Source organism: Lactuca saligna, chromosome 4 (assembly GCF_052625555.1).
Source record: "Lactuca saligna cultivar CGN05327 chromosome 4, ASM5262555v1, whole genome shotgun sequence".
NCBI classification, from domain to species: domain Eukaryota; kingdom Viridiplantae; phylum Streptophyta; class Magnoliopsida; order Asterales; family Asteraceae; genus Lactuca; species Lactuca saligna.
Genome location: NC_136420.1, coordinates 281,644,592 through 281,656,100, shown reverse-complemented (window position 1 = coordinate 281,656,100; position 11,509 = coordinate 281,644,592). Strand labels below are relative to the sequence as shown.

Below are 11,509 nucleotides of genomic sequence, written 5' to 3'. Positions count from 1 at the left end.
TTGTGTTTGATTGGTTTACCTATCATGCTTGATTTAATAATTAGAATGCTTTAATGTCTTATTCTATGTAGTTAATAGTATTATGCATGAATTTGAACACCTCGTAATTTAATACACATTAGATTATTAGAGCTGTTATGGAACCAAACTTAGTTAAGGAATTGAATTATCAAATTAGGATGTGCTAGAGAACTCATATTATGACTGTAAGTGTCTTTTTCAAATCAATCTTACATGGCTTCAATTCTATTTAATAATTGATTTTGTGTTAACTATTGTGTGACCTTACATAGAACTACACGAATTAATTAAGGTTAGTAAATTTAGAACTGAATTGGTAATACTATGTTAATTGGTAACCAACAGGAACGGTCTTAACTAATTTATAAACCATTGAGGGAAAGTGGATTCAAACTAATAGAAGTGTTTTGTTTATTGATTGAATTTGTGTTAAAGAATTAACTTCTTCTAAACTTGAAAAATTAGATAAAACCCCTTTGTTTATTAGAAATTAGGTTAATTTAATAGTAGATAGATTAATCAGTTAAAAGCGTTCCCTATGATCGACACACGACTTACCCAAACTATTCTATAATTAGACTATGTTCACTGCCTAGGTGCATTTTAGTAAGTTAAGTAGTTGGGTTATAAATTTAGAATTAGGTGTAGATATTTGGACGCATTAAGTTTTTGGCGCCGTTGTTGGAGAACGGCGTCCTTAATTGTTGATTTATTTGCTTTAAATTAATCGATCCTTTTTGTGGGGTAAAACCTGCAAAAATTTATTTTTTAGTTTAGTTTATTTTCCTCCAGTACTGAACCCACAATGTGAGCTTTATTAGCTCACGACATGAATCTGGTAACTTCCAGTTTTCTTTATTTTTCTGTTTTAGTTCAGGTTTATGTTTTTTTTCATTTTTCAGAAGTTCATGACTAGAGGCTTCAATACACCTTTAGTGCCACCACATGAAGATCCAGAGTCACCTCTTCATAAGAAGATAGATAAGAACGCAGCAGTGAACCAAAAACCAAATAAATCTTCCTTTAAATATCTCAATTCAATCTTTGGAAAGAAGTCATGAATGAAAGTGTGAGAATCTAGTACATTCTCAAAGGACAAGAACAATATTGAAGACTTTGATCAAAAATCTAACCCACAAGAATTCGAGTACGGATCTGAGCCTGAATTTGCATTACATAGGAGTGACTCCGAATTCGAGTCTGATAACGAGACGGAGGATATTGATATATCCATGGGAGCTTACAAAAAGCGAATTAGAGATGATGGCGTTCTTGGCCTAATATAACCTGAGATTCCTACACCTACCCCATTCAAACTGGAAGGACACATCCTTACTGCACTTACGGATCTACGGATTTCTGGAAAAGGATCATGAGAATGCTTACAAGCATTTGGATGAAGTAAAAAACATTGCAGATTAGTTCAATGTCCCAAATGTTCCTAGAGAGTCAGTCTTGTTGAGGATGCTACCAGTCACTTTTAAAGGAGCTGCTAAAGATTGGCTAATAGCGCTACCACCTGGTGCAATCACTACTTGGGCTCAAATACACGAATAGTTTTTAGACCATTTTTTCCCACCTTCCAAGATATCTAAATTCAAAAAGGCAATAGCAAATTTTGAGCAAAATCCGGGTGAGTCACTTTATGAGGCATGGGAGCGCTATAAGGGATTCTTGAGAAATTGTCCTCAAAATGACCTCAATATACAACAAGAAGTCTCAATATTTTATGATGGTGTTAATGTCATGGCAAGGCAACTCATTGATTCTCAAGGACAACTAACTAAGAAAAATCTGGGGGAATTCAAGGAGTCAGTTGAACAATCTGCAAAGCATTCTCGTGAGTACCACAATCGAAGAAATTATGGAGCTAAAGGAAGCGGGGGTGGAAATTTTGCAGACATGGTTGTTATAATGGCCATGCTTGATACAATGGACAGGAGAATGACAAAAATGGACCAGAAAATACATGCTATAAGAGTTGGATGTGAAAGGTGTAATGGTGCACACTTAACCAAAGATTGTCACTTAGATGATAATGGGTATATAAAAGCTCAAGTTTGCTATTCTAGTGGGGATAAATATGATGAAGACTAGAGAAAACCAAAGAAGGAGTGGCTGCCATATGAAGAATACAAGAAGCAAAAAGAAGAAAAATATAAGCAGACAGACCGAGGATTCTACCAAAAAGAGCAACCACCAGCCGAGAAGAAAGTTGACTTTGAAAACATGTTGACCAGATTTATGGAAGCTTCCGAGAAACGGCATGATGATATCGATACAATGTTGAAGGAACACATGAAGACGATGAAAGAACAACATGCAATGATGATGGATCACCAAGCCTCATTAAGAAATCATCAAGAATCAATCTATAATCTCGAAGCCTAACTTGGTCAATTAATAACTTTGGTGAACAACAAATTATCCTCACAATTTCCCGAAAAACAAACTCAATCCCATGTCATGATGTTCGAGACTGAAGACGAGGCCATTTCTGAGTTCTTAGAAGCATTAGAGGAGGAGCCAAAACCAGCCGAACCAGAACCAAAGAAGTAAAAAAATCAAAAATAATATTTTTGTTGAAACACCTAACTCACGACGTGAGCCCTCTACGCTCACAACATGGGATCGGTCATATCAGAAAAATTCAGAAATTGTTCCAGCTAATCGTCTGCCTTTACCATTTTCGTCCCATGCTAATTTTAGACCACTCGAAAGGGAGCATTTGGAGTTTATAAATTACGTAAAGGGAATTCCTATAAATACTCCTTTTATTGAGATGTTATCAAAAATTCCCGAGTAAACGAAGTTCCTACAATATTTGATAGACACTCATCAACAATTGAAGAAAATTTCCAAGGTTATTTTATGTGTGAAAAGTTCAAAAGTAGTGCTAGGAGAGATACCTGAGAAGATGGGAGATCTTGGACGCCTGACTCTTCCATGTGAGTTTGGGATTAATATGAAGACTTATGCTTTAGCAGATTTTGGGGTAAGCATAATTTTGATGCCTTATTCATTTTATTAGAAACTGGATACTTAGAATTTGAAGGCTACAAAAATGAAAATTCACATGGCAAAACATTCTGTAACATAACCCCAAGGCATTGTAGAAGATATTCTAGTGAAAATTGGGAAACTCGTTTTCCAATTGATTTTGTGGTTTTAGATATGAAACAAGATCCGGATGTTTTGATTATTCTTTGTCACCCTTTACTAAATACTGTTGGTTCCTTGGTTGATATTTATGAGTCCAAGATCACCTTGAGAGTTGTAGATGAAGAGGAAAATTTTGGAGTAGAAGACGGTTTCAAGGGAAATAATGTTCAAAATGAGGTTTGTAACATTGATGAAGATGATGAACTTGGAGAATTAGAGAAGTTGATGGAAGAAGAGATGAAAACAATTCAGCAAGTCAAACAAACAAAACCAAAAGCATCTCTCCCATTTTCTAATTGAGGTAATAGCCTATACAAATCCAACTTCTTGGGTTAGCAAGGAAAGTGACGATTTATCAAGTGATGAAAATGAGGTTACTTCTAAGAAGACAGATTCAGCTGCAGAAGAAAAAGAGGGTCACCATGGAGCTTAAAAGAATGAATAAGAATTGAAAAATAAAGGGACCAAATGAAAGATCAATGTAGATGAGGTGAAAGCTAAAAAGGAGAATTCGAAAAACACATATAGACAACAAGTTTAGGCTTACAAATAGCGATGGAAGGAGGAAAATGTTTAGTTAGTGATGGACTCTTTAGACAGCTCAACGTAAGGAGGCATGGAGTGCGGCTCACGACTCCATTAAAAAGAAGCACTTCTCGGGAGGCAACCCAAGCATGTTTGATTTTCTTTTCATTTTAGTTTTTGAACATTTAGTTTCTAGGAAAGTTAATCATATCATCATCTAAGTAATCCTATGAATGGTAAAAACATTAAGTTTGGGATCCCCAATTTAAGTGGTAATTAAATTTAGGTTTTAGTATATGAAGAATTGAAAATTAAGTTGATCAGAAACGCACTCACGACGTGAGCACATGTGGCTCACAACGTGAGTCCTTAAGAACATACGGATTAGAATCATTTGGCCCAGTAATTGTATACGCCCATTTCCTATTAATTAAATGGTCCAACTTATCAGCCCATGCCAACTCACGAAGTGAGGTACATAATCTCACGACGTGACAAACATAAAAACAAGGGACCACTAGAATAAGGAAATCAGAATGCTTTGACCTATCTTTTTCTAATCACACGAACTACAACAATTCGCTGCCCCCCCCCCCCCCCCCCCACACACACACACACTTGATTTTGGCTGAATCTATTTCAATCCATCTTTTGTGCTTACAAAACTACAATCTAGGTAAACCACTCTTATTTCTACTTTTTAATTTTGACTAATTTGTTGAATTAGCAGTTAGGGTTTATGATTAGTTAAATGTCGAAATTGTTCCCTAAAATTGTGATTTATCAACTACATGTGGGTGGAATGTACTTAGAATCAAGTTAGCATAAAAGCCCAACAAAGTGTTTAGCCCGATTTCTACACTGTTGCGACCGATTCTCGTTGAAGGCAACGAACTCACGACATGAGTCCTGGGATTAAGCCTTCTGTTTTCTGCTAATCTACCTAACATGTGGAGAACTTTGTTTTGTTTGTCTTTTTTATTTGTTTTTGCAGACAAATGGCTTCCAAGGGTGCAAATCAACAGTTTCAAGTCCATGTATCATCCAGACACCCGTTGTACCGACTTCCCATTGATATGCCTACCACAGTGCTCACCAATTTCACCAACAAACTAGGGTGGTTACATAACAAGGAATTTGTTATTTCCCCAAGAATTAATTGGCCCCGGTTTGAGCAAATTGTGTTGATGGAAAGAATGGGTACTTTCTTAAAAAAGAACTTCTCTGAAGATGATTTTTCTTCCACTTGTAACAGGTGGAGGAATTTGTTTTCTGTCGATGAGCTGGTTTATCAAGAACTTTGTATGGAGTTCTTTTCGTCCATCTCCTTTGAAGCATCCACTGTTGATCCTTTTTACCAAAGGGATTTGGTCTTCCGCCTCGGTTGCGAGTTTAGGGTGTTTTGCCTAGCAGAGTTTTCTTGGTGAATGGGCATTTATGAGCAATATGAAACACAATTGCCTACATTTGAGCTTTTCCGTAGGTCGGCTGCAGGAGAAAATTTTTCGAGCGCGTTAGGACCTGATTTTTGGGTTTCCATTGCAAATAGAGTATTTCATTCAGGGGTTTCATAGGAGAGCCAAATTAGATCTCTGATCCACCGACTGATTCATTTTTTGATCGGTTTTTCCATCAACTACAAGCTACATCAGGATAAAGTAACTAGCTTGAATCTATTTTTCATTTGGAGTATTGTCACGTTGGGGGTTTTCTGGAGTATCCCGTATCATTTGGCCAACTATCTGGGAAGAAAAGCTGCTATTTCTAGAGTCGGTAGCCCCATTAATGGGGGTGATTTTATTACACGCCTTGCAAGATCATATGCTCTTCTTATTCCACGTTTGACCCGAGCTTTGACATCCAAACCTGGGGATGATCTTACTATGGGTTATTCGGAGTCGATGCGTGTGGTAAAAAATGAGGGATCACATTGGGGCATCCCGGTAGATGATGATGTGGTACACCAAGAACAACCCGCACCTCAACTGAGGCCAAGAGGAAGGAGGAATGTGAGAGGAAGGGGCGATAGAGGACAACCAGTGCAACAAAATGCACCCATGGGATGATCTAACTTTGGGGGAGAAATGTCGGGATATTTTGATCAATTTTCGTTAAGTGTCAATTGGATTGGTGGGACGGTAGAGAATTTGGTGGAACACTTGCATGTTGAGTAACATCCTCGCATGGGGTAGCATTACCCAATTTGCCCAAGGTGGAGAGAGTACCAAAATCGTGGAGGAGATGGGGTTAGAACAAGTGGAGTGCAACAAGATGAAGAAGATGATTGATCTTTAGTTTATTTGATTTTTTCGTTTATTTTTTAGCTTTATTTAGTTTATTTTATTTTTAGGTTTTTAGTTTGGTTTGTTTTTGGTTTGAAAAACTATTTCAAGATTATGTTATTTTTCTCTTCTTTGGTTGTTATTCCAAATTTACTAGGAGTCATGAGAGAGAAATGTCGAGATACAAGAGAGTTTATGTTTAGCCGAGAGTCTAGAATCGAGAGCCAAGACCCACGATTTAAAATAAGTCTGGGGTGAGTCGAGAGAGAGGACAGAGTTAGAAAAGAGTTATAAGAATACTGCATTTAGAAGAGTCTTAATCCATTGAGACATTAGGGTGAAGTGCGAAATTCAAGGAAGAAGAATATGCAGATTCATTTTATGTAGCTCAGTTTTCACGTCGTGAGCCCTTTACTCTCACGTCTTGAGCTCGGTTACGAAGGTTTCCAGATTGCTTTCGTACATTGTTCTTTACACTTTGGAGATTTTGCACCACATTTGTTGAAGATTGAAGTTCCGATTTCATATTTAGCTAGTACATTACATACTCGGATGTTTAAGATTGAAGTTCCTATTTCAAGAAGTCTGTATTCAAGATGCACAAAGTTTCCACAATTGGAGTTCGATCTTGCTACTGCTATCCTAGGGGAGTATTTTCCTTTTTCACCCTTTCTATTGCTTTATATTATGCATACATCGAGGGCATTGTATGTAATAAGTGCGGGGTAGGGGGTCGAAAAAGTAAATTGCTAGTAAAGAAAAAGTAAATTGCTAGTAAAGAAAAAGTAACTTTCTAGAATTAGGTAAAAATTTAAAATTTTTAATAGGTTTGAAATAATAATCTAATAATTTAATCTGGTGATAATAATTTGAACTTAAGTTGCTAGTATTATATGGGGTGATCCGATAAGAGCCAATATACGTTATAGTACATTTGTGGCCCCTTTATTATAGTGAAATCATGGGACAAAAACGCAACCTCGCTTAGTTTGATAATCGCAATATGTTTAGCATCATGTACCAGAAATGTATCCAGGAAAGCTTATGTAGTCATTAAACTTAGGCTAATACCTTAACCAATAAAGTTTGAAGTTAAGTTTCCCTGCATAAGAATGTACGTTTTTGAGTGAAAAAAGTGATTTACATATAATAAAAAAAATAAATAAAAAATAAAAAATAAAAAAGTAAATATATATATATATATATATATATATATATATATATATATATATATATATAGAGAGAGAGAGAGAGAGAGAAAGAAAAAGAGAAATTATTATAAAGTGAAAAGTTGAAGAATTCTTGGAGCATTCAACTATAAAGTATGAAGGTCAAAGATCAAAATTTCTGAAGAAAATCAAAATTTAAAGATACAAAAAATCACTCAAAAAGATGGTGAATTCAAAGAAATTAAAGATCAAATATTAAAGAAGTGAAGAATTCCAAGAGCACCATTGTGGTATCAAAAGTTGTAATTTTTTGATTATGTATGCTTGGTTAGCTTTACAAAAATAACTTGAGGTTAGAAAGATTTATGCGGATGGATTCAAAGGGATGCATAAAATGAGCGTTGCTCAAAAGACGTGGGTGAGTGTTTACGAGGATTGTGAGTATTTAGACTTAGAGGGGGTCCTTAGGAAAATTTTAGACACAAATACGTGCATTGCGGTCTTAGCATAATGGTTGAGTTTGAATTGGATTGCTCTATGTGATGTTAGTGATAAGAGTTTGAGTTTAAATAATTAGATTTGCTTGAGGGCAATCAAACAATAAGTGTAGGGTATTTGATATTGTCATATTTATGCATGTTTTTAGGCAATATTTACTTATATTTATATACATATTTTGGTTATTCGCATTGAATAATGACACTTATAAGCAAAATTAGATAAAACCCCTTCCTTTATTAGAAATTAGGTTAATTTAATAGAAGGTAGATTAATCAGTTAAAACCGTTTAATGTGATCGACACCTGACTTACCCAAACTATTCTATAATTAGACTAGGTATAATGTCTAGGTGCATTTTAATTAGTTAAGTAGTTAGGTTATAAATTTCAAATTAGGTGTAGTATTTGCACGCATCATTACGTACCACGTCGGGAGCATTCGTGCAAGACCACCTTTTCCCATGCATGAGTACACCATACGTACACTCTGAGTATGCATGGCGTACAGGCCAGAAAGGTAAACTTCAACTTATTTAAGATTAAAAACCAACATTCTCGAGACAGGAGTTACATATAAGTAAATTCAATTGAGAAAATAAAAAATGTTGACAATTGGGGAACCATTGTTATCCAATCATTTATTTTTGTTGTAAAAAGTATCGTCGTACCGGCGTGACGGAGGATGAGTAATATTTATAAATGAATATAAATGTAAGTGTATTCATATATGACTCTACTACATTCCCTTCACCGCTAACCACAACTGTCACTAACCACCGACGTCATATTCATATATGAATAATCACTTCAGCTATATTTATTTATATATGAATATACGTATTCCTATATCAACACACTGATTCATATATATATATATATATATATATATATATATATATATATATATATATATATATATATATATATATATGTGTGTGTGTGTATATATGTGTGTGAATATATGTATTCATATATGCATACACTTTTATATATATATATATATATATATATATATATATATATATATATATATAAATATTTTTGTCGTCGAGTACGTTGTAGCATTTATGCGGCAGATTCAAAATGTAAAACAAGATTGGTTCTTTCATTCTAAATTTTCTCTCTCTCTCTCTTTCTCTCTCTCTCTCTCTCTCTCTCTATATATATATATATATATATATATATATATATATATATATATATATATATATATATATATATATATATATATATATATATATATATATATATCATTGTATATTGAAATAGGTACATTTTTTTTTCTTGAGAATTTTGAGCCTTATTCGTTGTTTCTAATTCAATTTGCTGTGAAGATTAAAATTTAGATTCTTGTCTTAATTAATTCAAAGTATTCTATGGTTTCAACAAAGTTCGGTTTGTGTTTTAGTTTAGATAGTTGTTTTTTTTTCTTTAGTTAAACGTTTGTTTCAGTTGTGAATGGAGTTTTAATCAGCTAAAATGGCATTATTTTAATTTAGGCATTATTCTATTTGAAACATTATGTAGTATTGTAGTTTGATAGATTGATACATCATTATATTATTTTATTTTCGTATAATTTTAAATTTTTTGTTATATAACGTATTGAATTCTTCAAGTTTAATAAAATATCTTAAAAATTTTTTATTGTAAAACTTGATTTATAACATTTATTTTAGGATTAAAAAGTTGTTTTTCTTTTCCAAATGAACAAAGTAATGGTCGTTGAACTCCATATACGTTGTCTCAAACGTGAATCAATGTCGAACTTAATCTATTTAATATCAACCAGACATTTAGCATCATTCAGCTATTATATATATATATATATATATTTCACCACATGAAATATTATCAACTCCACAATACATGGATTTCTATGGTTTTGCTATAAGAATGTTAATCGGGCGTTCTGTTATATTTTGCTAATGTTATTCATTTGTGACTTTTTACTTCATGGGTCTTATATACGAAATTTGCAAAAGAAAATCGAGTGAGATAAATTGCCTTTCTTTAAGTTGGCTGAACGTTGAAGGTTTACTTGCATGTTGGAACGAATGGGTAGTCATAAGTTGATTACAGTCTCGAATTATATGTTTTTATAATTATATGTTTTTGTAAATTAAAGCGCCGACCCTCTTTTTTTAAAATTCAAAATCATTTTCAGATTTTAAGCACCAAAACTTACCTCTGATGAATTTACTATTCAAAGCTTTGCGGTTAGATGTATTTCTCATATTTTTAATTAGGTTATTTTAACATTCAAATATTGAACGACTTGTGCACATTTTGTTGCTTCAAAACATGTTGGAGTGTAGTTACTAGCAATGTGAAGGTTCCATAAGGTGGGAATGCGTTGCATGCCCCATGTTCCTAACGTAGACGGCCCAAGTCACGCTTCTTGCTTAAATAAATATGTGCTCCTTTGCATGTGAACGTTATTATTATTATTATTATTATTATTATTATACTTGCCGACCATTTGTCATGGAGTCGTGCTATACTACTATTTTGCGTCAAAATCATCTAATTTACATAAATGATCCATATATTATCTTTACTTATTCAAATACTATCTACTTTATTTTGAAAGCGTCATCAACTTCATCCTATTAAAAAAAGTACTATCTATGTTTTTTTGAAAGCTGTCATCATCTTCATCCTATAAAAAATAAAAAAAGTAAAAAAAACAAAAAAAAAATAATAAAAACTTTAAAAATTGAAGTAGACTCCATGCGGGTTTTATGTTGTTTTTTGTTGGTGATTTTAATGTAACTATGTCATTTTATGTAATTAGAACTAACAAGTGAGTTAAGAGACTTCATAATTTGTATTCTAATATATGTGTGGGGTTGTGCAAAATGCACGCGTTTGTAAGATCGAATTAGAATCCAGGCTCCAACTCCATTCTAAGCCCTTGCAGTGCTACCATTGCACCTTCACTAACTCGACCTTCTTGTTCCTCAGATCCTTCGTTTCCTATCGAGGATGGCTACCGTTCATTCGATGTAGTTTAGGCTGTCATCTACCTGAATATCCTCTAGAGGTACCACAACGGAGTTATTTACCAGGCACTTCCATAGTTGGGTGACATGAAAGGTAATGTGGATCTGACTAAGCTTGGTTGGCAGATCCAGCCTATACGTCACCTTACTCACCGGGCTGCAACCCTGAAAGGTCCGATATACCAGGGGCCCAGCTTGCTCCATTTTCTGAAATGGGTGACACCTTTAGAAGGACCATATCCCCGATCTGGAACTCCAGGTCAGAACGGCGCTTGTCGGCATAACTTGTGTATCGTCTCTAAGCAGTCTGATGCCTGCTTTGGACCTGTTCGATCCTCTCCATCGTCTTGAGTACCACTTCGGTAATCCCCATGACTCTTTGTCCAACCTCACCCCAACATATCATTTGGATAAGTCTAATAACTATAATTGCCAATACACCTCAAAAATCTGATTAGCAATCGTATCTTTCAAAATCCGTTGTTGAACTCTAACATAGTCAGTGACGCTTCCTTTAGATAAGGGATTGTATAATCCTCTGTTCTACAAGATATCGTGTGGCCAAATACATGGAACACAATAATACTTATTTTCCAACAGTTTGTTTCCCGATTTCCGATTTTTTTGACATATAACTTAACTAAACACATCAACTTGAGTCCTGACCAGGCCCAACACATAAGTCAAAACAAAATCATCGAGGGACCAAATATATCACTTTTAATCCTCTAAGAATAAAATGAACAGATAAACTTCGACATTATATGCTTGTACTAACTACTTGTTAAATCATGCACAATGATATGTTTTATAACATCAAGTTATTGATGTGTTTTCATACCATC

General features: G+C 34.3%; 1 non-coding gene across 1 annotated transcript; it reads right to left on the bottom strand.

Moving 5' to 3' along the window:
• Window positions 1-1,614: 1,614 nt before the first annotated feature.
• LOC145044412 (small nucleolar RNA R71) lies at window positions 1,615-1,721 on the bottom strand. Its single transcript, XR_013681365.1, has one exon. It is a non-coding gene; the product is annotated as a small nucleolar RNA R71 (small nucleolar RNA).
• Between the last annotated feature and the right edge of the window lie 9,788 nt (window positions 1,722-11,509).